This window comes from Chiloscyllium plagiosum, unplaced genomic scaffold (assembly GCF_037043375.1).
Source record: "Chiloscyllium plagiosum isolate Xiang-an unplaced genomic scaffold, Cpla_swu_hap1 HiC_scaffold_51, whole genome shotgun sequence".
Lineage (NCBI taxonomy): Eukaryota > Metazoa > Chordata > Chondrichthyes > Orectolobiformes > Hemiscylliidae > Chiloscyllium > Chiloscyllium plagiosum.
Window position 1 is genome coordinate 10,686,492 of NW_028270189.1, and position 25,665 is coordinate 10,712,156.

The 25,665-nt window shown below is 43.5% G+C and overlaps 1 long non-coding RNA gene across 2 annotated transcripts in view; it reads right to left on the reverse strand.

Moving 5' to 3' along the window:
• Positions 1-9,822, reverse strand: part of LOC148134984 (uncharacterized) — a 43,305-nt gene extending 33,483 nt beyond the window's left edge. Inside the window, exons 1-6 of one of the 2 annotated variants that reach the window (XR_015755518.1) lie at positions 9,682-9,822; positions 9,466-9,574; positions 6,691-6,773; positions 4,886-4,977; positions 3,897-3,983; positions 233-337 (exon numbers count right to left, since the gene is read on the reverse strand). This is a non-coding gene — a long non-coding RNA (uncharacterized LOC148134984). The remainder of the gene's footprint in view (positions 1-232; positions 338-3,896; positions 3,984-4,885; positions 4,978-6,690; positions 6,774-9,465; positions 9,575-9,681) is intronic. The other variant, XR_015755519.1, reaches the window with a different exon arrangement.
• Between the last annotated feature and the right edge of the window lie 15,843 nt (positions 9,823-25,665).

Here is a 25,665-nt window from a genome sequence, read left to right on the forward strand (position 1 = left end):
GCCTCCTGATTTCCCTCTTAATTATACTCGTACTGCCTTTATACTTGAATATTTTTTTGGATTGGAATAAATGCAAAATATTACATCTTGATAAAACAAACCAGGGTAGGACTTACACTCAATAAAAGTAGGACCTTGAGTAGTGATATGGGAATGAAGAGACAGAGGGCTTCACGTCTTGGAAGTTTGTGTTACATGTAGACAGGGTGGTTAAGGTGCTTAGCACACTTACCTTCATTGTTCAGACCTTTCAATACAGGAGTTGGGACGTTATGTTGAGGATGTACAGGATGTTGGAGAGGCCTCTTCTGGAATACTCTGTCCAGTTCTGGTTGTGCTGTTACAGGAAGGATATTATTAAATTGGAGCAGGTTCAGAAGAGATTTACCTGCATGTTGCCATGAATGGAGAGATTGTGTTTTAAGGAGAGGAGATTGTGTTTTAAGGAGAGGCTGGATAGGCTGGGAATTTTTTCCACTGCAGTGCACGAGGTTGAGGGGTGACCTTATTAGAGGTTTATAAAATCAGAAAAAGAATGTAGATAAGGTAAATAGCCAGGGGAGAGGGGGATTCAAAACTCGGGTGCATTCATTTTGAGAAGAAATGAGAAAGGTTTGAGAAAAGACATTAGGGTTTTAAAAAAAAATATACGTGTGGAATGAATTTCCAGAGGAAGTGGTAGCTGTGAATACAATTACAATATTTAAAATACATTCAGATAAGTACATAAATAGGAAATATTTGGATGGATGTGGACCAAGCAGGAACAGTTAGTTCAGTTTGGAATTATGGTTGGCATGGACTGATTGGACCACAGGGCCTGTTTCTTTGCTGTATAACATTATGACTCTAATCCTCACTAACTCTAAATTCCTCCATCCTCAACTCTCCTGATCACTGTCACCTCATCCAGCCTCACAACTCTTCCTTATTTATATAATTCCTCACCAGCCACAGAACGCTCCCTATCTCATGTCCTCCAGTTTCTCAAATCTCTGCGATATGTGCCTTTCTTTAGTTCCAGCCTTGAGGATGCCCTCATTCACTCTGATTGGTTGGAAGACAAACTGGTACGACCTGGTCCTCCAGTACTGCCCTCGGCCTCCTATTGGCCTGCGCTGACATCAATCACACGAGACCCATTGTGAGGTGAGTGGTGGGATCCTCCCTCTCTCTGCCACAGGATGAGATTCATCATTCACAGTGAATGGGGCAGTATTACAGAGCACAGGGGCTGGGGGCTATTCAGCCCGTTGGGACTGTACTCTCTCCCTCTGGAGATGCTGCACATCTGTGCCAATTCCCTTCCCATTTGTCCATAGCCCCCCCAAATCTTCCTTTAAAAAGTAAAATTCCAAATCTTTTTATGAATAACTGCTGAGTCTGTGTCCAGCTGCCAATCGGACTGTTCCAGATGCTCAGACCTTACTGAATAAAATATTGTTCACATGTTCACATATTATTTGCCAATTACCTGAAAATAGTTACTAAAATTGTGACATTGTTCACAATTCCCTTCTCTCTGCAAATTAAATATCCTAGACACAAATTTGCAGCTGGTCAAACTCACTGCTTAACCTTCTCAGCTCCAAATACAATTATCTGTGCTTCTGCTAGCTCTCTACAAAAGAGGAATACATCTTATTATCATTTATTCGTGTCATAGAGATGTACAGCACAGAAATAGACCTTTGGTCCAATTTGTCCATGCCAACTAGGAAGCCTAAACTAATGGAATCCTATTCCCAGCTATTGATCCGTATCCCTCAAAACCCTTCCTATTCATGTACCCAATCAGATGCCTTTCAAATGTTGTAATTGTATCAGCCTCCACTACTTCATCTGGCAGCTCATCCAATACTCACACCACACACAGCTTGAAAACTTTGCTCCTCAGATCCCTTTTAAATCTTTGCTCTCTTGACTTAAGCCCATGTGATCTTGTTTTGGAACCACCTAACCTGGGGGGGGAAAGACCCTGACTGTTCACCTTATCCATACCCCTCATGATTTTACAAATCTACATGAAGTCACCTGTCAATCTTTGACTCTCCAGGGAAATTACCCCCAGCCTCTCCCTGTAGCCCAAATCCTCCAACCCTGGCAAAGTCTTTGTCAATCTTGTCTGAACTCTTTCAAGATTCAGAACATCCTTCCCAGAACAGGGGATTTTGAACTTAAAACAGAATTCCTGAAATGGCTTAATCAATGTCCTGTCCAGCCACAATATGATGTCCCAGCTTCTGTATTCAATGCATCGACCAATAAATATAAGCATACCAAACACCACCTTCACTAGTCTGCCTATCTGCGACTCTACTTTCAACGAACAATGAATCTGAACTCCATGGTCTCTTTGTTCAGCAACACTCCGAAGGACTTTACCATTAAGTGTATAAATCCTGCCGTGATTTGCCTTTCCAAAATGCAGCACCTCGCATTTGTCTAAATTGAACACCGTCTGCCATTCTTTGCTCCAATGGCCCATCTGATCAAGATCCTGTTGTATTCTGAACTAACCTTCTTCGCTGTCCACGACACCTCCAATTTTGGTGTCTTCTGTAAACCCACTGACCATATCTCATATTTACATCCAAGTCATTTATTTGAGGACCGAATATCCATTCCTGCAGCACACTGCTGCTCACAGGCCTCCAGTCCGCAAAGCAACCCTCCATCACCACCCTCTGCCTCCTACCTTCAAGCCAGTTTTGTATCCAAATGGCTAGTTCTCCCAACATTCCATGTTATCTAACCTTGCTAACCAGTCTGCTTTGTGGAACATCGTTCAGTGTCCATATAGACAACGTCCACAGTCTGCCTTCATCAATCATCTTTGTCACATCTTCAAAAAAACTCAATCAAGTTAGAAAGAGAGAATTACTCACACAAAGTCATGTTGACTATCCTTCATCTTTCCTGGTCTTTCCAAATACATGTAAATTCTATCCCTTAGAATCCCTTCCAACAACTTGCCCACCACTGACTTCAGGCTGCCTGTTCTCTTGTTCCCTGGCCTTTCCTTACCACCTTTTTAAAATAACAACACCTGTCTTCCAGCACCTCACCTGTCACAAACGATGATATAAATACCTCAGGGAGGGGCACTGCTTTCCTAGCTTTCCACAAATTTCTGGGATACACCTGATCAGGACCCAGAGATTTATCCACCTTGATGCCATTTAAGACATCCAGTACCACCTCCTCTGTAACATGGACACTTTTCAAGTTATCACTGTTGTTAACTATCAAGTTCTCCAAACTCTCCAGAAAAGAGTAGCATAGTATCTCTCCCACCTCCTGTTGTTCCACAGATGGCCTTCTTGGTCTTTAAGAAGTTGTATACTTTGTCTGTTTTTTCTTTTATCCTTGATATATTTGTAGAATCGCTTTGGATTCTACTTAAACCATTTCCTAGAGATATTTCGTGTTCCCTTTTTGCTCATCTGATTTCCCTTGAGTATATTCCTGTAAAAACATGAACCTGTACTCCCAATTCCTCCGCCTCTGCCATATCTGCTTCCAGGAGAAGCAATTCCACTCCAGGACATCCCAGAAAGGATTCCTATTTCAAGGACTGCATTTCCCTCTCACGTGATCAAAAATTCCCTCCAATGCATATCCTCCACTTCCCGTACCTCAGACTGATATCTCAGTCACTCACCCTGCCCAATGGTCTAGTGATACTATCACTAGATGGATAATCCAGACACCCAGATAACGTTCTGGGGCTCAGAGTTTGGATCCCGTCACAGCAGACAGTGGAATGTGAATTCAATAAAAATTTGGAAGTAAGAATCTATTAAAGACCATGAATCCATTGTTGATTGTTGCAAAAAAAAAAAAAACCATGAGATTCACTAATATCCTTCAGGGAAGGAATCTGCCATCCTTACCTGGTCTGACCTACATGTGACTCCAGACCCACAGCAACGTGGTTGAATCTTAACTGCCCTTGAGGCCCAGCCAGTGACACCCTCATCCTGTGAATGAATTAAAAAAGGTCAAGTCTTGTATACAATCATACTATTCTTTCAGATAAGTGATCTGTTAGTAAATTTGCTTCTCAATTCCCGGCTGACTATTTAGTTCTCAGTTCCACCTGTACAACTTGCCTGGATGTACTTCCAGGATTATCCTCCTGAAGCCCAGCCATAATGTTATCCCTCATCAAAACCACCTCACCCCCCTGCTCTGTTGCCCCCTTTCTATCCTTGCTATTGCATCTATACCTTGGAACATTAAGCTGCTGGTCCTAACCATTCCTAAGTCATACCTCTGTAATTAATGTAATATCCCAGTGCCATGTTCAAAACCATACCCTGAGCTCCTCTGCCTGACCTATCGGGCCTCCTGCATTGAAATAAATGCAGTGTAACTGCTCAGTCCTACCTCATTCTGTGCCTTGCCCTTGCCTGCCTTGACTGTTTGACGCCTGAACTGTCCCAGCCTCAGACTTGGCTCTTTCCTCACTCTTTTGAGTTTACTTCCATTCCTTCACTGGTTTAATGCCTCCTGAATAGCACTAGCAACTCTTCCCTTTCAGTGCAGGTACAATCCATCCTTCTGATGAAGGTCAATTCTACCCCACAAGAGATTCGAATGATCCAACAATGTGAACTCTTCTATTCCTATGTCATTGATACCAATAAACAACAGCCTCCCCTCAAAATGGTTATTCTCCCCTTTAAGAATATTCTGCTCCCTCTCTGAGACATCCTTGCACAAAAATTACACATTCGAATAATAAACCTTACACTCATCACATCATTATAAAAGGATTACATAACACATGATGGTTTGGGGAGACCTTTTGAGAGAATGTGATGATTCAAAGGAGAATTTTTAAGCAGCAAAAGGGATTGATCTGGAACACAATACTCACAATGCGAATATCCAGGTCCTGATGTACTGAGTAATTCAGAGTTTGGCAGAACATTTACTGAGATTACCATCTGAATGTCCACCTGTAATATCCTGTAATACAAGTTTATAAAATCTGTCACTCTCAGTTCAAGTTAGAAACCCACACCATCCCCTCCTCCTGGCGCAGGATTACTGTACATAGTTACAACAGGTCATCAGGAAGGGGAATGGAATGTTTTGTTTAGAGGGTTTTCAGTATGAGAGATTGGAGTATATACCTGAGAGTAACGTGAGGAAGTGCTGGTGAGACCACCATATCTGGAGTAAAGTGAGCAGTTTTGGTCCCTTTAGATAAGGAAATGTGTCACTTTATTGGAGGCATTTCAGGGAAGATTCACTAGTAGAAAGTGCGGACTGCAGATGCTGGAGATCAGAGCTGAAAAATGTGTTGCTGGAAAAGCGCAGCAGGTCAGGCAGCATCCAAGCAGAAGGAGAATCAACATTTTGGGCATAAGCTGAAGAAGGGCTTATGACCGAATCATTGATTCTCCTGCTCCTTGGATGCTGCCTGACCTGCTGTGCTTTTCCAGCAACACAATTTTCAGCAGGGAAGATTCACTGGGATGATCCCTGGTTTGGAGGGATTATCTTTTAAATAAAGGCTGAACAGGTTGGGACTCTACTCACTGAATTTTGGAGAAAGAGAGGTGATCTCATTGAGACAGATGTGATTCTTAAGGGGTTTGACAGGATAAATACTGAGTGGATGTTTCCGAGTGTTAATACTGAAAAGGGAGTCTGGAACCAGATTCTGGGTCAGTCGCGGAATCAAGGGTTCTGCTTCAGATTCGTCAAGTTTAAGGCGACACAGGCGGGTAAGGGGTTTCAGTCGCAATGGAGCTGGGGTGAGGAGGAGACAAACAATGTTTAAGAGATTGGAATTCCTGGTGTTTGGGATTGTGCAGATGTCTGATCAGATGGTCACCTTGGGGTCAGATATAACAGCAATATTGTGAAGAACGTATTTCTGCCTCAGACAGTTACCAGGGAGAGGGAGAGGCTCAGCAGTAAGAGAAAGGAATTTGGAATAACAACTGAAGGCAATGGGTTTAACCGTTACAATGTTTCATTGGAGGAAACTGCAGCTAATCGAGTAGTGGGAATGTGATAAGCAGTTTGGTAACTGAGTAACAGTGGAACAATGGAGAGGAATGGTGGGGAGGGAGAGCTGGGCAGTGTCAGTGTACATGTGAAACCTAACATGGTGCTTTTTCACAATGTCAACTCCTGGCAGTATGTAGGTGAGATACAGGAGAGAGCAAGGATAGATACTGGAGGGACACCAAATGCAAGGAATTCAGAAAGGAAAGAGAGAGTGGAAATGGAGCAGGATTTTCCAAAAACCGTGAGGTCAAAAGGAAGTTTTTCAAAGAAGGGGAGAGAAGGGCATAACCAGAAAAGACAGACAGACAGAACAAGGAACAATATCTGTGAATCGGTGAGGAGATAGAGTGTTGGAAAGTCTGTGATTTAGCAAGCTTTGGGTAAATTGTAAAGATGAGCTCTGATAAGGCTTAACAAGAGACTGGAGAACGATGTAGGTTTAGGACAAAAACCAGGAACACCACGTGAGGCAGTTTGGCTCAGTGGGCTTGTGGGAGGGAGGGAAGCAGCAGATCGGATTATCTCAGTCATGGTGACAGAGAAACTCCATGTGCTCCTCACTCATGTTATTGGAGGGGAGGATAGAGGAGACAGGATGATGGACAATGTTTTACAAGAAACAAATCCAGGGTTAGTGATATTTAAAATGAGTGAACAAACCTGATATATTTAGCTTTTATCCAGAATATTAAAACAAATGACTGAAGTCCTGGTTCGAATCCCATCTTGGCAGATGGTAGAATCTGAATTCACGAAAAAATAACTGGAATTAGGAATCTCCTGATTTCCATGAAACCATTGTCAATGGTAAAATAAATCCTGCCAACCTGACAGCAGCCCAGCCAGCTACTCACTGCAAAGTCTCAACACAGGAATGAAACTGGATGGACCATGTGGCATCTAACAAAACACCAGAAATTACAACCACAGAATCAGCCCTCTCGATGGTGCAACGTCCTCCTCACTTACATCTAGTTTTTGATGCCAAAATGTGGACAGCTGTCTCACAGACTAGTCAAGAAGCAGCCTGACATCGTCATATTCACGGAATCATCCCTTACAGACAATGACCAGACACCACCATCACCATCCGAGATATCGAGAGTGTGGTGCTGGAAAAGCACAACAGTCAGGCAGCATCAGAGGAGCAGGAGAATCGATGTTTTGAGCCTCAGCCCTTCATCAGTCTGATCTGGTGTGCTTTTCCAGCACCACACTCTCGATTCTGACCTCCAGCATCTGCAGTCTTCAATTTCTCCTAAAATCTCTGGATATGTCCTGTCCCACCGGCAGCACAGACCAGACAGAGGTGGTTGCACAGTGGTGTACAGACAGGGAGGATTCGCCCTGGGAGTCTCATGGCTCCTGCTGATTACCATGTACCGTCCTCCCTTGGCTGATTAATCAGTTCTCCTTCATGTTGAACAACATTTGGAGGAAGCACTGAGGCAACAAAATGGTGTCAAACGTACTCCGGTTACAGGATTTCAATGTCCACAATCGAGACTAGCTCTGCAACAGAATTACTGACTGAGCTGGCCAGGTCCTAAAGGACATAGCTGCTCAACTGAGTCTGCAGCGGGTGGTGAGGGAACCAACAAGAGGGAAAAAAACATACTTATGTTATGAATTGACCAGCTGCAGATACGTCTGGCCATACAGTATCGGTAAGAACGACCATCACATGTTTCTTTTGGAGACAATGCCTTGCCTTAAAGTTGAGAAAACCTCCACTGTGTTGAGTGGCACTATCACCGTTCTAAATGGGACAGACTTCAAAGAGATGTAGGATCTCAAACAGGGTATCTCTAAGGTACTGTGGGACATCAACAGCAGCAGAACTGTCCTCCAGCACAATCTGTAATCTCATGGGTTTGTAAATCCTGCTCTCACCCATCACAATGGACAGTAAAGGAGGGCATGCCATGAGCAGCACCAGGCAGACCTAAAAATGAAGTGCTAATCTGGTGAAGCTATCAAACAGAATTACCTGCATATCAAACTGCATCAGCAGCAAGCAACAGAGCTAAGTGATCCAACATCCAATGGAACAGATCGAGGCTCTGCAGTTCTGCCACATCCAGTTGTGAACGGTGATGGACAATTTAAAAACTCACTGGTGGAAGCATCACAGATATCCCCACCCTTACTGATGGAGGGGCCTCACATACCCATGCACCAGATAAGATGACAGCATTTGCAGCAATCTTCAGCCAGAAGTGCAAAGTGGGATGATCCATCTCAGCCTTCTCCAGTGGTTTCCAACATCACAGATGTGAGTTTTAAGCCAGTTCGATTCAGTTTGAATGACATCAAGAAATGGTTAAGTAGTTCAAAGGTTACGGGCCCCGCCAATATTCTGGCAATAATACTGATGGCTTGTGCTCCAGAACTTGCCACCAACCAAGCCACGTACCGCTCCAGCACTGGCATCTACCAAAAATGCGAAACATTGCCCAGGGACGTTCAACACAAAAACACAGGACAATCCAACCCAGGCAATTTCCATCTATCAGTCCACACTCGATCAGCAGTAAAGTGATGGAAGATGTCATCAACAGGGCTACCAAGCAGCAGCTGCTCTGCAACAGTCAGCTGAGCGATACTCACTTTAGGCTCCACCAGGGCCACTCAGCTCCCGATTGTGTCACCGCCCTGATTCACAACCTGACAACCAGCTGAATCCCAGAGGTGAGGTGAGGGTGATAGCTCAGTCCCACTCCAAGATCACTATTTCTAGCTGATTTCACCATTGTCTCAGCTCATATACTTTCATCCACATTGTGTTATCTCTAGACTTCATTATCCAAACTCACTCCCTGACCAGCTTCCCACATTCAACCTCCCTGTAATCTCAAGAACATCTAAATATCTGCTTGTTGATTCATCAAAAGTCTCCTATTCATAAGCAACAACATAGAGTCATAGAGATGTACAGCATGGAACCAGACCCTTCGGTCCAACCCGTCCATGCCAACCAGATATCCCAACCCAATTTAGTCTCACCAGCCAGCATGTGGCCAATATCACTCAATTTAAATTTCTCACACTTGATTTAATTCCTGGCTGTGATAATCCCTAGCTCCCTGCACCACACACACTTTGAGACCTCGACAACCCATTTTCTTTGAGACTCCCAACCATTTGTTAATTCATTACTTCACCTGTGTGGCTATTTCTACAGTTGCTGAAGCAGCATGGTCTGAAATTCGCAACCAAAATCTCTCAGGTCTGCTTTCCACCTTTAAGACATCCCTCCAAACCTGCTTTTGTTCACCTGACCTAATATCTCCATCTCTGGCCTTATGTCTAAAGTTCTCAATAGTATTTTTGTGAAATTATAAGCATGATTATAAAAATACAAACTGTTGTTGATTTGACATTATTTTCAAATCATCACTGTTGCTGTAATGAATACTCTGTAATGTCTCTTACCCAACCACATTGTGTAGGAGCACCTTCACCACACAAACTGCAGCTGTACAAGAAAGTCAAACATCACCCTCTCCACAAGTAACAGGGCTTTGGCATTAATCACTGGTATCTGTGGAAGGAGAAACACAGTTGATGTTTCAGGAGTGCAAAATGGATGACAGGGAATGAAAATGGTGCAGGTTTTGATAGTCAGAAATGGAAGGAAAATACACTTACTTATTGGAAAAAAAGAATTCTCGACTGTCAAAAATATTCAAGAAAAAATTAATCTGATAATAGAGCAGCGCATGGTCAGGGGCTGGGCCGCAGCGAAAAACTCATTTACAAAGGGTCTATAAACGTAATAATACAGTAGTAAACAGACCAAAAATACACCCATGGTTCGAGACTGAGGAAGCTAGATATTGACAAAGTGGTCATGAGGGAGCCCAGAGGTGAATCAGAGCAGTATGGGCTGCTGTGATCCCAATGACTCTATACTGGAGAAAGCCTGCACATGCGCCTGGCTGCACCTTGCCCCCTACAAAGATGGCGGCGGTGCACATGTCCAGTGAATCGTTGTCCCGAATAAAGATGGCGGCGCTCATGCCTCATTTACTGCAAACACGGGACTGCGACGTTCAAATTTGTGTTTTCCGACGTGCACAATTTGTTTGTAAAACCTCTCCGCTCATAGCAACACAGTCTTTCTCCCATTTCCCTGTTTATTTCTTTCCTTACCGTATCCTTTCTCTCCATATCTTGCCGAGCATTCATTACAGCGACTCTGCGCCGCCCGTGAGGGTGATCACATGGTTTAGTTTAGCTCCGCCCTTCATTCACGTTGATTGGTTGGAGGACCAACATCCCGCTAGGTCCTCCAGCTCCGCCCACCGTACTTTCATTGGTCCGATGCTGACATCAATCACCCGGAGTCCTTTGTTGGCGAACACATGCGCAGTGCGTTCTGCTTTAGCTGATATGTTGGGTCATGTGATGGGAGAGTTTGCTGAGGGCAAGAATTCTCTTTGTATGAGCTCTGCAGTAGATTTCTTTTATTCATGGAGGGAATTGCCTTCCTACTCATGACTGTATAGCTGTGATTGATGAATCAATGCCATCTGAATCAGTACATAAACACCATTTTTTCACTCCTTTACACAACATCAGAGATCTTTAGCACATTGTATCACATTCTTCTTTGGAGACAAAAAACCATGAAATGGAGCCTCACGGAATCGGAGCAGGAGGAGGGCATTCATTGCCTTCAGCTTGTTCCCCCATTCTATCAGATCATGGCTTGATCAACCCAGACCTCAACACCTCTTTTATGCTTGATCCACATAGCCCTCAACTGCTCAATATTTCAAACATCTATCTGCCCTCTTTTAAAATAATTTGAGATAGAATCACAGATTCCCTACTATGTGGAAACAGGCCCTTCAGCCCAACAAGCCAGAACAACCCTCCGAAGAGTAACGAAACCATTCCCCTCCCACATTTAACTTTCACAATTGTTTGGGCGAGAAAATTCTAGCCATTCACTGAGAGAAAACATTATTTACTTTTTCTAAAATGAATGTTCCCTTATGTAATGTCCCTGGTTTGAGACTTCACTGGTGCTAGAAGATCTAGTCAACATCTACTCTGTCAAGCTCCTCAGAATCCTGTTTCCATAAGATCACCCCTGCTTATCTGTTCTTGATAGGTCAACCCTTTTGTCCTCAAAGCAGCTAAGTAATCTTTTTTGAATGGTCTCCGATGTTACTTTATCCTTTATTAAATATGGGAGCTAACATTGTATACAGTACTCCAAGTGAGGACTCAGCAACAGCCAGTGTGGTTAACCAATCCTCAGTCCATGCTAATACATTACCCCGATATCATGAGCTCCTAAATTGTTCAATTACCTTTTATGTAGCGCCTTATCATTTACATTTTTAAAATCCAAATACAGAACATCATTGGATTGCCCTTTATCAGCCCTGCTTGTTATCTCCTCAATGAACTGTCGTAAATTTGTCAAATATAGTTTCTCTTTCACAAAACCCAGTCTACCATGTTTAATGATAAGCTTTTCTAAATGTTCTGCAATTTCTTTCTTTAATAATCGACTCTGGAGATTCTTTCAGTAGATTTGTTAAGTATGATTCATCTCTCTTAAATCCATGCGGACTCTGTCCAATCCCGTTACTGTTCAGTAAGAAACTTGACTGTACTTCAGTATATTTATTAAATGTTTATTTTTAAAAATTGATTACTTATAAATGCTGGACACATGCAATATCAATGGATTAGTGACTCTGAATTTGGGTATTTTTTTTGTTAATTCCTTTTCGTACTGTGTTATGCAGACAGCACCAAGTGATTACTCTTAATTGTGAGTAAATTTGAAAATAATATATTTTAAAAATGACATCCCAAAATGCTGCCTCATTATTGTGCAAGGAGGATTTTGCATTCAATAGTTTACAGATAAAATTGAACAGCTTTTTGCTGCAATTTGGCCAGACTGCAGGTTACACCAAAGTGGCAACTCTGCTCTCAAATTCTTACTTGACACTGCCCAAGGCGATACTGATGGGACTTCACTTTGCCATTCTTGTTCACCAGCTTTATTTCCAGGTTTAATCGTATAATCATTCTAGAGCTTGTAATTTTAGACAACTTCTCCTTTAGGTACATATGTAAATATCATTCTGAAATGTTGCACTGAATGGTACCAAATCTGAAATTAATCTCTAATCTGATAGTAACATGTTCTGACCCTTCTACATATGCATTGGCATAAGTCTATGCCAGTTATTTTTCTGAAGCCTGTGATTCCTGATGAAGGGCTTATGCCCGAAACATCAACTCTCCTGCTTCTCGGATGCTGCCTGACTTGCTGTGCTTTTCCAGCATGACACTTTTCGACTCTGATGTCCAGCTTCTTTTGTCGTCACTTTCTCCTTTGATCAACAAAAAAGTATTCTTGGTTTAACCTTCTCAAAGTGCAATAGGAACCAATTCATGAAATTCAGATATCTCACATTTACCTGAACGATATGAAGGCTAAGACATTACTAAATTATTGTCAGTAATTGAAACCGTGCTGACAAACTTGTGCAGTATCAGTGCCTCACGTTTAGAGTGTTCCCAGATATCGCGCAGCTGCAGTATTTTGTTTTGTACTCAGCTATATGTTGTTCTCACTTATTTCTTTGTGAAAGTTTACAAAACTAACTTGGATGAATGAACTTATGATTTCTTTAACCAATGTTGGGAGAAACAAATGTCAGTATTTCAAGTGCTGATAAAGTAAAATAAACTGATAATCAGTAGAAAGGGTTTCATCCCAATGCTGGCAAATGGGATTAGATTAATTTTTGATATCTGGTCAGCATGGGCAAGTTGGACTGAAGGGTCTGATTTTGTGTTGTACAACTGTGACTTCATTCTCTCAATTATTCAAGAAGTTGAATACTTCGAGGAGGAAAAGGAGAATTTATGCAGAGAATGCACTTGAAACGATGATTGAGGTAGATCAAACTCACATTATTTCATGACCTTTTCCTCTGGGTTCTTCAATGAACAAACTTGTTTTATTATCTGAATAACTATGTATCATGTGATTTGTTTTGCACAAAATATTTCGTTAGGATCAAGTGAACTATTAAGAAGTGTTCATGTTTAAAATTTAGGCAGCATGATTATTAAGCAAGAAAATGTTGCCGTTTTTCTCCCACTGAAACATTGCTCTACAAAAGGTAACAAGCTTTTTATTATGGGCACTGAATATATGGAAATCAATTCTGAAGGAAAAAATCCTCGTCGGTAATGTTCCCACATATGGGGAGTAATTGCTTCTGGTCACTCTTCAGGTTATAGAGGGTCGGAAAGAAATGAGTTGGCCAAAGTTAGCAACATCATTTGGATGGACTATGCTCATTGGGGAAACTTGCAGGATCTGTAGAAGGAACACGTGTTTCAGAGTGTATGCAATAAACCTGAACATTGTTATTTTTTTCACAGAGCTTGGGATCCGACTGGAGCAGCAATGAAGCTCGTATTGTTTTTTTAAATTTCCGAGCTTGCCAAATTATTGTTGGTAAATGCAGGTGACTTTATCAAAGCACATTTCACACTCCGAAGCCAGGAATGTGATCCCAATTCTGTCAGTCCATCCATTCCTGTGGATAAGAGGTATTTTAAATGTGAGCACTCCATTTAACTATTTGAATTGTATACTTCAGTGGTTACATCCTCTTGGATTCTTAATTTCAAATTACTCAATGTGATTTTTTTTTGTCCCCCCTGAATTTGCCAAGCACTGGGCAGTTCTGGAATATTCCAAATATTTACAATAGATGCATTCACACTATTGAAGGCAACCTGGCAGATTTGAATACCATTCAGGTAGTCAACAACAATACATAAGTAACTTTATGAATTGTTTACTGTACACCAACAACGCAAGCCAAGTATTAGTGAAACCACAGATTATTTTCCATGGATTCCCAAAACTGAACAGTGCATTCCAGATATGCTCACTATCACCATCTGGGAGCAGTCTCCCAAAGTGCTCGCAGAATTTAGAAAGCGCATAAACTGCCCTCCAAAGCTAAATCTGCTGTCACAGGCTTCACTCTTATTGCATACAATGACATTTATTGTCCAGTTCTTTAACGTGACAGTTGATTTTACAAACAATTTATAAAATACTTTAAATCCTGAAGAAATATGATGTCACCCCTTTGTAGAACTGAATGGAAAGTGTGATGTTTGCTTGACCTTTGGCTCGAGGTATCAGACTGAACTGAATCTTTAGCAAGATGTGGGATGTTTCCCACACATTTTGTTTAAAAAGCAAAGATTATGCTCTGAGATTTAAATGTTCAATCAGGTTTAATAAAATCCTTCCAAAAATTGAGTTTGACTTCAGCTGCTTTAAAGAGACATGCTCTTGGCTTTCAATTTTCTGACATGTGATCATTCTTTGGTAAAGGTGGCTGTGTGCAACACTGCAGGATGTTGTGCTGAAGTGCCTCATTGGGTGGATGAGCTTTATTACTTGTGTAACTCGGCTAATTTTGAGATGGAATACTTTTTGGAGTTAAATCTTGTTTTTAAACTGTGACGTGCTTGTGTAACTCAAGTGCGGAAACTATGCTCATGTTTGCAATGAACCTTTCACTTTTGGAGATTAGTATTTTTACGATCTGTTTGTAAATAAAGCTCAATATAGAAAGCACAGTGCTGGAGAACCGCAGGCCCAGCAGCATCTCGGAGGGGAATAAAACATTGTAAGCTCCAAGTCTCATGACCATTTGTCCATTCAGACGAAAAGTCAGTGAACTTGAAATGTAACATTATTTTTCTCTTCACCGATGCCCTCAGAACTGCTGAGTTTCTCCAGAACTTTGTTTCTGGGGTTCAGATCTCCAGTTTATTGTTTTGTTATCGATCCTATGATTTGACTTGGGGAGCGAGAGGCAGCAACTGTGATCAACTAGAATAAAACTCCCCAACCATGAAAAAAAGACACGTAGTTCTTTATACTTTACAAAACACTACTGTAAATAAGAAATGCAATTAAGCTAAGTGCAAGATGGTATACCACCTGCCTTGTCTCAAACTTGCTACTCATCTTTGAGGACTACTCTGTCAGAATTGTGTTTGCTTGCTTCCTTTGAGACCGCAGTCCACAAATATCTCAGTTCCAGTTCCTGGGCCGGGCCCAGTAACCAGATTGCAGTGGGTTGGGAGTTTTGTGTCAGTCTGAAGTTTTTGTTAATAACAACATTGCAGGTTGAAGTTGACGGTTTTGACGAATATTGCGTCATCAAACTTGGAGGAAATCCTTCCGAATGTATTGATTAACTGGACTGAGCCTGTTTACATGCAGCCCTGTTAGTAGTGCTGTAATATTCTCAGTTAATAATCACACAACACCAGGTTATAGTCCAACAGATTTTATTGGAAGCAATAAAATCTAGCTTTCGGAGCACCGCTCCTTCATCAGGTGATTGTGGAGGGCACAGAATTTATAGCAAAAATTTAGTGTGATGTAACTGAAATTATCCATTGGAAAATACCTTGATTGTCTGTTGAGTCTTTCATCTGTTCGAATACCATGATAGTTTCACTTTTTTCATGTGTAAATCACAAAACCATTTTTTAAAAGTTGCATTCCTGACAATGGCCCATCAAATCACTCATTGTATTAATCACTGCACAGTCTCAACAAAGGAATGAAACTGGATGGACCACATTACATCTACCAATGCACTGGAAAATACAACAACACAATCAGCCCTCTTGACCCTGCAACTTCTGTCTCACTGTGGGCCCAAACAGCAGCAGAACTGTACTCCAGCCCAATCTGAAATCTCAAAGCCTGGTATATTCCCTATTCAACCATTAACATCAAGCCAGGGGATCAACCCTAGTTCAATGGAGAGTTTTGCAGGGCATGCCAGGAGCAATACCAGGCATACCTAAAAATGTGGTGCCAACCTGGTGAAGCTACCCAACCTGCATGCCAAACAGCGCAAGCAACACCAAATAGAACTATGTGATCCAACAACCAATGGATCAGATCTGAGCTCTGCAGTTCTGCCACACCTAGTCAGGAATGGTGATGGACTATTAAACAACTCACTTCAGGAAGCATCACAGATATCCCCACCCTTACTGATGGAGGGGTCTCACACATCCATGCAACAGACAAGACAACAGCATTTGCAGCAATCTTCAGCCAGCAGTGCCAAGTGGATGAGCCTTCTACATTGGTCCCTGACATCACAGATGTGAATCAACTTGGTTGAAAACTTCTTTCAACTCAGATCAAGAAATGGAGAAGTAGTGTAAAGGATGTCGACCCTACCAACATTGTGGCAATAATACTGATGGCTGTGCTCCAGAACTTGCTGCCCACCAAGACAAGTCCAGCACTGGCACCTACTGACATTGTGGAACATTTCCCAGGGATGTTCAACACAAAAACGCAGGACAGAGCCAACCCAACCAATTTCCCTCCATCAGTCGACACTCGCTCAGCAGTGAAGTGATGGAAGGTGTCATCAACAGTGCTGTCATGCAGCTGCTCAGCAATAAATTTCTATGACGCCCAGTTTGGGTTCTGCCAGGACCAATCAGTTCCTGATCTTGTTACAGATTTTATTCAAAAACTGACATAAAGCTGAATTCCAGGGGTGAAGTGAGGGTGATAGCCCAGTCCCACTTCAAGACCACTATTTTGACTTCAGTGGTATCACCTGACCTCACCACAGTCTCAGCTCATTTACTGAATCTCTCATTCATTCATTTTGTTAACTCTAGATTTCATTATCTAAACCCACTCCTGGCCACAATCACCCTCCCTATAATCTCCAGAATATTGAAAACTCTACCACCCAAGTGCTCACTTGTACCAGAACTTGGTGATCCATCAAAAGGCTCCCATTTATAAACAACAACAATGTACTTTCACACCTTTGACTTAATTCCTGGCTGTAATCATTCCTATCTTTCTGCACCACACACCCTTTCATAAATCAATAACTCATTTTAGTTTAGACTCCCAATGATGTGTTTATTTTTGAGTTCAGCTGTGTCACTGTTTCTATAGATTCCAAGGCAACACGGTCTGGAATTCCCACCCTCTAAGATCTGCTTTCTTCCTTGAAGGCATTCCTGAAAAATTGCTTATTTGGCAATGGTTTTGGTCACTGGGCATAATATTCTCCAGCTGTAGCCTTATGTCAAAAGTTCTCAATATTTTTGTGAAATTAAAAACATGTAGATTTGTACAGATTTCTTCCACTTTTCACTATCGCTGAGTGAATAATCTGTAATGTCTCTTACCCAACGACATTGTGGGAGCGCCGTCACCATTCAAACTGCAGCTGTACAAGGAAGTCAAACATCATCCTCTCCACAGGCAACACGGCTTTGGCAATGATCACTGGTATCTGTGGAAGGAGAAATACACATGATGTTTCAGGGAGTGCAATATGAATTATAGGGAATGAAAATGGTGCAGAATTTAACTGTCAGAAATGGAAGAAAAATCCACTCACTATTGGAAAAAAGAATTCTTGACTGTCAAAAATATTGTGGAAAAAATAACCTGATAATGGAGCAGCATACGGTCAGGAGTCGGGCAGCAGTGGACAATCCATTTACAAAAAGGTATGTGAACGTAGTAGTGAAATATTAAACGTGGCAAAAATACACTCATGTGAGACTGAGGAAGCTAGATAACGAACAAGTGGACATCAAGGAGCCCAGAGGTGAATCAGAGCAGTATTCACTTTTATGATCCCACAATCAGAGATGTCTAGCACAAAAACAGACTCTTCAGACCAACCCATCTGTGCCAATCAGATATTCTAACCTTGACCGTCATCCCTCTGAACCCTTCCTATTCAAATGCCTTTTAAATGTTACAATTTTGGTTGCCCTTTAGGCTCCTTTTGAATTTTCCCCTCTCACCCTAAACCTATATCCTCTAGTTCTGGGCTCCACCAACCCAGGGTAAACACCTTGTCTATTTACGCTATCCATGCCCCTCACGACTTTATAAACCTCTTCAACATCACACCTTAGCCTCTGACACTGCAGGGAAAATGGTCCCAGCCTATTATGCCTCTCCCTGCAACTCAAATCCTCCAACCCTGGCAACATCCTGAAAAAATCAATTGTCAAACCTTCCATGTTTCAGTGCCCCTTTCTGATAAGAGGGAGACCAGAATTGCACACAATACTCCAAAAGTGGCCGAACCAATGTCCTGTACAGCTGCTTTACTCAATGCTCTGACCAACGAAGGGAAGAATCCCAAACAATTTCTTCACTATCCTATCTACCTGTGACTCTACTTTCAAGGAACTATGAACATGCACTCCAAGGTCTCTTTGTTCAGCAAGACTCTCCAAGACCTTACAATTTGGTGTGAGTCCTGCTCTGATTTGCTTTCCTAAGGTGCAGCACCTCACATTTATCTAAATTAAACCCCATCTGCCACTCCGCAGCCCATTGGCCCATCTGATCAATATCCCATTGTATTCTGAGACAACCTTTATCAGTGTCCACAGTACCTCCAATTTTGGTGTCATCTGCAAACTTACGTTCTATTCACATCCAAATCATTTAAATGGATGAAGAAACAAATCCAGAAAAAAACAACATTCATTTCTCTGGGTTTGAATGTGCTCTGTGTCAATCCTGCCTATGACTCTCTACCAGGGAGGGCTGCACATACACCCCTCTGAACTTTGCCCCCGACAAAGCTGGCGGCCGCCCACGTGTCCAGTGAATCTTTGCCCCGAATAAATATGGCGGCGATCACACGATGAGGTTATTTCCCAGTTTACTGCCAAAATGGGACGATAAGTTTCAAATTTGTATCTTCCGATGTGCACCAAATGTTTGTAAAACCTCTTAGCCCATACCAACACCATTTCCCTCCCACTTCCTGCTGTTTATTTCTTTCCTTACCAACAGCTCTCCATCCACACGTCCCGCACACCCACCCACCGTGAGGATGATCACGTGGTATAGTCTAGTCCCGTCCCTCATTTACTCTGATTGGTCGGAGGACCAAATGCCCCGCCAGGTCCTCCAGCTGTGTCCCTGCCTTTCCATTGGCCTTCCGCTGACATCAACCACCAGGGGCCCATTGTTGCCTGGAGCATGCGCACTGCTTCATGGCTTTTGTTGCTGTTTATCAGTTACAAGAGTGAGACACAACGTTAAAAATCACACAACCACCTGATGAAGAAGCTGCAAAGCGAGTGCTTCCAAATAAACCTGTTGGACTATAACCTGGTATTCTGTGAATTTTAATTTTGACCATTCTAATCCAACACCAGCACCTGAAAGTCAAGAGTGTGGGAGGAATGTAAAATATAACAACAAAAGACCTAGGAACAGGAGAAGGCCGTCCTGCCCTTCGAGCTTGCTCTGCCATTCATTAAGATCATGGCTGATCATTTCGTGGACGCACAACCATTTACCAACGTTCTCACCATATCCCTTAATTAATTAGTTATTTCTTTAAAAAAAGACTTACCTTAGCTTTAAAAACGTTTACTGAACTAGCATCAACTACTTCCCTGGGCAATGAATTCCATAGAGGTCAAGAAGTCCCTTCTCAATTCAGTCCTAAATTTGCTGCCTCTAATCTTGAGGTGATGCCCTGTTGTCCTGGCTTCATCTGCAAGTGGAAACATTCTCTCTACTTCTATTTTGTCCATTCCATTCAGTATTTTATATGTTTCCCATTCTTCTGATTTCCAATGAATATAATCCCAATCTACTCAGTCTCTGTTAGCCAACCCCCTCAACTCTGGAATCAACCTAGTTAACCTCCTCTGCACCCCCTCTAGTGCCGGTACATCCTTGAGCAAGTAAGGAGACAGAAACTACATGAAGTACTCCAGGTGTGACCTCGCCAGCACCCAATACAGCTGGAATATAGCCTCTGCTTTAAAACACAATCCCTTCAGCAATGAAGGCCAAAATTCCATTTGCTTTCTGAATTGATTGTTGTACCTGGTGACCAACCTTCATGCAGAAGGTTACTCAGGTGACCCCTGCATAGCAAATGAAGCACCTTTTTAAAATTCAAGTAATAATCTCTTTTTTAATGTTACTCCAACCAAATAGTAGTTCTTTACATTTATGGACATTCTATTCCAAATGCCAGACCATTGCCCACTCACTCAATGTATTTATGCTCCTCTGCAAAGTTTCACAGTCCTCCGCACACTTTGTTCTGCTACTCATCTTCGTGTCATATGCAAAGTTTGACACCCTACATGTGGTCGCCAACTCCAAATCATCTGTATCAATTCTAAATAATCACAGTCCCAACACTGATCCCTGAGGCACACTATTAGTCACTGATTGCCAGCCAGAATAGTACTCATTTATCCCCACACTTTGCTTTCTGTTAGTCAACCAATCTTCTATCCATGCTAATACTCTACTCCTAACGCCATGCGCCTTTATATTATGCAACAGCCTCTTGCACAACACCTTGTTGAAAGCCTTTTGGAAATCCGGGTACACCGCATCCACTGGGTTCCCGTTGTCCACCTTGCTCGAAATGTCTTCATAGAATTCCAAAAGATTTGTGAAGCGCGACCTGCCCTACATGAACCCATGTTCTGTCTGTCCAATGGGACCATTTCTATTAAGATTCCCTGCTACTTCTTCCTTGATAATAGACCCAAGCATCTTTCCCACTACAGAGAATAAGCTAATTTGTGTATAATTCCCCACCTTTTGTCCACCTCCTTTTTAAAAATGTTACATCACTTTTGCTGCTTTCCAATCTGCTGGGACTGCCACAGAGTCCAGTGAATTTTGGAAAATTACTGCCAGTGCATTTTCTATTTCTCCTGGTATCTCCTTAGTACCCTGGGATGCATTCCATAAGGGTCAGAAGACTTTTCTGTCATTAGCTCAATTAACTCCAACAGTCCAACACTAGCTGTTCCGTCATAATGATAGTTTCCAAATCCTCACCTATGTTTGTCTCTTTGCTAATTATTGGCAAGATATTAGTTTCCTCCACTGTGACATCCCATAATTAAATGTTCCTTCTCATTTTCCAAAGGACCAACATTTACTTTAGCCACTTTTCTCATTCAATATAACATTTTGCTGTCTGTCTTTATAGTCTGTGCTAGTTTATTTTTCTCATGTTCTATCTTACGTTTCTTTCTCGCTCTTCTGTGGCTTTCTGTTGATCTTTAACGTTTTCCCAGTTCTAGTTTCAGGCTGGTTTTGGCCACTTTGCATGCCTTCTCTTTCAATTTGATCGCTTTCCTAAGATACCCATCGCAGAGTATGCCTTTTCTTACAGTCCTTCCTTTTCACTGGAATATAACATTGCTGAGCACTTTGTAAAGTGTCTTGAAAATCTTCCACTGCTCATCAACTGTCCCACCATAAAATCTTTATTTCCAGTCTACTTTATCCTGGTTCTCCCTCATTCTATTGTAGTTCCCTGTGTACCCAGGTATTAGATTTTATCTTCACACTCTCCATATATTGTTCTAAATTCAACCATATAGTGATCATTTCTTTCAAGAGGATCCCTAACTGATTCCTGTCTCATTGCACAGGGCCAGATGCTGGAAAGATTGCTCCCTTGTCAGTTCCATTTCACACTGTTCAAGAAAACTGTCATGGATACACTTAATAAACTCAAGGCTACCCTGACTGAGATGGTTGTCAAGGGCAGGTCATGTCTCACAAACCTCTGAGTTTTTTGAGAAGGTAACCAAGCATGTAGATGAGGGTAGGGCATTTGACGTGGTACACATGGACAAAAGTAAAGCCTTTGACAAGGTTCCACATGGTCGGCTGTTGGAGAAAATGCAGAGGCATAGAATTGAGGGAGATTTAGCAGTTTGGATTAGAAACTTGCTTTCTGAAAGAAGGCAGTGAGTGGTGGTTGATGGAAAATATTCAGCCTGGAGTCCAGTTACTCTTCACGTGCCACCAGGATCTGTTTTGGGACCACTGCAGGTATAGATGAATGGATTAGGAAATTTGCAGACGACACTAAAGTCAGTGTAGTAGTGGACAGTGTGGAAGAATGTTACAGGTTGCAAGGGGACTTGGATAAACTGCAGAATTGGGCTGAGAGGTGGCAAACAGAGTTCAATGCAACTAAATGTGAGGTGATGCACTTTGAGAAGAATAACAGGAAGGCTGAATACTGGGTCAATGGAAAGATTCTTGGCAGTATGGTGGGCAGAGGGATCTTTGAGTCCATGTACATCGATCCCTGAAAGTTGCCACCCAGGTTGATAGTGCTGTTAGGTTTCATTCATGGAGGGATTGAGTTCCGAAGTTGAAATATCATACTGCAACTATACAAAATGCTGGTGCAGTCACACTTGGAATATTGTGTTCAGTTCTGGTGCCCATATTTCCAGAAGGATCTGGAAACATTGGAAAAGGTACAGAGAAGATTTACCAGAACATTGCCTGGTGTGGAGAGAAGGTCTTGTGAGGAAAGGCGGAGAGACTTGAAACTCTTCTCATTGGCAAGAATAAGGCTAGAGGGGATTTGATAGACACATACAAGATGATCAGAGGATTAGAAAGGTAGACAGTGGAAGTCTTTGTCCAAGGATGATGACGTCAGCGTAGGGGGAATGGGGGTGGAACCCTGCTCATGACTCCACCCCCATTCCCCCAAACCAGTTACAGGCTCCGCCCCCACTCCCAGCTCCACACCCACACCAGATCCCAGCTCCCAGCCCTGCCGAGTTTCCACCATCCCTCCAGACCTTCCCCTCACTGAGGACGAACGATCAGTCCTCAGCAAAGGACTCACCTTCATCCCCCTCCGTCCACGCATCAATGAATTTAATACACGCCGTGACGTCGAACCCTTCTTCTGCTGTCTCCACCTCCGAGCTTACTTTCACAATCAGGACTCCAACCCACCTTCCGAGGACTCCTTCGCCCACCTCCAACACACTACATCCACTTGGACACCCCGCGCTGGCTTATTACCTGCCCTCGACCTCTTCATTTCCAACTGCTACCGGGACATTAACCGCCTCAACCTGTTTATCCCCCTCCCCCAATCCAAACTCTCACCCTCAACGCACAGCCCTCCAATCCCAACCGCACCATCAAGCCAGCAGATAAAGGGGGTGCAGTGGTAGTCTGGCGCACTGACCTCTACACCGCTGAAGCCAAACCCCAACTCGAGGACACCTCTTCCTACCGCCCCTCGACCATGACCCCACCCCCTCACCAAACCATCATCTTCCAAACTATACAGAACCTCATAACCTCAGGAGATCTCCCACCCAGCTTCCAACCTCAGTCCAGGAACCACGCACTGCCCGGTTCTAACTCCTTCCCAAGATCCACAAGCCTGACCACCCTCGCTGACCCATTGTCTCAGCATGCTCCTGCCCCACTGAACTCATCTCTACCTACCTCAACACTGCCCTATCCTCCCTAGTCCAGGAACTCCCCACATACGTTCGAGATACCACCCACGCCCTCCACCTCCTCCAATACTTCTGTTTCCCCGGCTCCCAATGCCTCATCTTCACCATGGATATCCAATCCCTCTACACCTCCATCCGCCATGACCAGGGCCTCCAAGCCCTCCGTTTTCTCCTCTCCCGACGTTCCGAACAGTACCCTTCCACCAACACTCTAATTCGTTTGGCCGATGTGGTCCTCACCCTTAACAATTTCTCCTTCGAAACCTCCCACTTCCTCCAGACCAAAGGGGTAGCCATGGGAACACGTATGGGCCCCAGCTATGCCTGTCTCTTTGTTGTCTACGTAGATCGGCGCCACCTCATGCTTCCGCGAGGAGGTTGAGCAATTCATGAACGTCACCAACACATTCCACCCTGACCTTAAATTTACCTGGACCATCTGACACCTCCCTTCCCTTCCTGGACCTCTCCATCTCCATTAATGACGACCGACTTGACACTGACATTTTTTTTACAAACCTACCGACTCCCACAGCTACCTGGATTACACCTCTTCCCACCCTACCTCTTGCAAAAATGCCATCCCGTATTCCCAATTCCTCCGCCTCCGCCGTATCTGCTCCCAGGAGGATCAGTTCCACCACAGAACACACCAGGTGGCCTCCTTCTTTAGAGATCGCAAATTCCCTTCCCACGTGGTTAAAGATGCCCTCCAACATATCTCGTCCACATCCCGCACCTCTGCCCTCAGACCCCACCCCTCCAACCGTAACAAGGACAGAACGCCCCTGGTGCTCACCTTCCACCCCACCAAAATATCCAAATCATCCGCCGACATTTCCACCACCTCCAAAAAGGCCCCACCACCAAGGATATATTTCCCTCCCCACCCCTTTCCGCTGTCCGCAAAAACCATTCCCTCTGCGACTACCTGGTCAGGTCCACGCCCCCTACAACCCACCCTCCCAACCTAGCACCTTCCCCTGCCACCGCAGGAATTGCAAAACCTGTGCCCACACCTCCTCCCTCACCTCTATCCAAGGCCCAAGGCCTCTATCCCGATGTGGTCTTCTTTACATTGGGGAGACTGGACGCCTCCTAGCAGAGTGCTTTAGGGAAAATCTCCGGGACACCCGCACCAATCAACCCCACCGCCCTGTGGCCCAATATTACAACTCTCCCTCCCACTCTGCCGAGGACATGGAGGTCCTGGGCCTCCTTCACCACCGGTCCCTCACCAGACGCCTGGAGGAAGAACGCCTCAACTTCCGCCTCACAAAACTTCAACCCCAGGGCATCAATGTAGACTTCAACAGTTTCCTCATTTTCCCTTCCCCCACCTCACCCCAGTTCCAAACTTCCAGCTCAGCACTGTCCCCGTGACATGTCCTACCTGCCTATCTTCTTTTCCACCTAACCACTCCACCCGCCCCCGACCTATCACCTTAATCCCCTCCCCCACTCACCCATTGTACTCTATGCTACTTTCTCCCCACCCCCACCCTCACCCTCCTCTAGCTTCTCTCTCCACGCTTCAGGCTCTCTGCCTTTATTCCTGATGAAGGGCTTTTGCCTGAAACGTCGATTTTACTGCTCCTCGGATGCTGCCTGAACTGCTGTGCTCTTCCAGCACCACTAATCCAGAATCTGTACCCCACCACATCACTTTGCCCCACAATCGTGGTATCTGGCTGTGCAGAAGGAGGAGTGGCACAGTCTGTACTGAGATGCACTGGGGCTCTGAAACACATGGTAAAGACTAAAATTACCAGAACATTGAGAGCCCCACCACATTGTTTGCATGTTCTATTGTTTTTACTCTGTTCCTGCCTTCCCTTGTTTTTTCTTAATAAAGTTGTTATTACACACACCTGAACAAGCTGTGAAATAAACTCAGGCCTCTCGATCCAAGATTCTGGATATTTTCACCACATCACAAGGCATCGACTCTAACTTCCCGTGTCCCTCAGCCTGCTGAGTCACGTCTGAATCAACTCTGCAATTGGGAGGAAGGGGCGGAACAGGAGGACCGAGCAGCGGCCGGTCCGCCAACCAGAGTGAGTGAGGAGCGGGGCCAAAGCATTCTCGGGGAGTGAACGCTTCAGGATTGGTCAGAAAGCAAACTATTTTGCAGGATTGATCATCCTCACTACATAGTGGAGCATTAAACCTCACCCATGAATCAATGTGAGATTTTTAAGAAATAGTTGAGATGTAAATCTGATAACGTACGTTAGGGAGATTTAAACA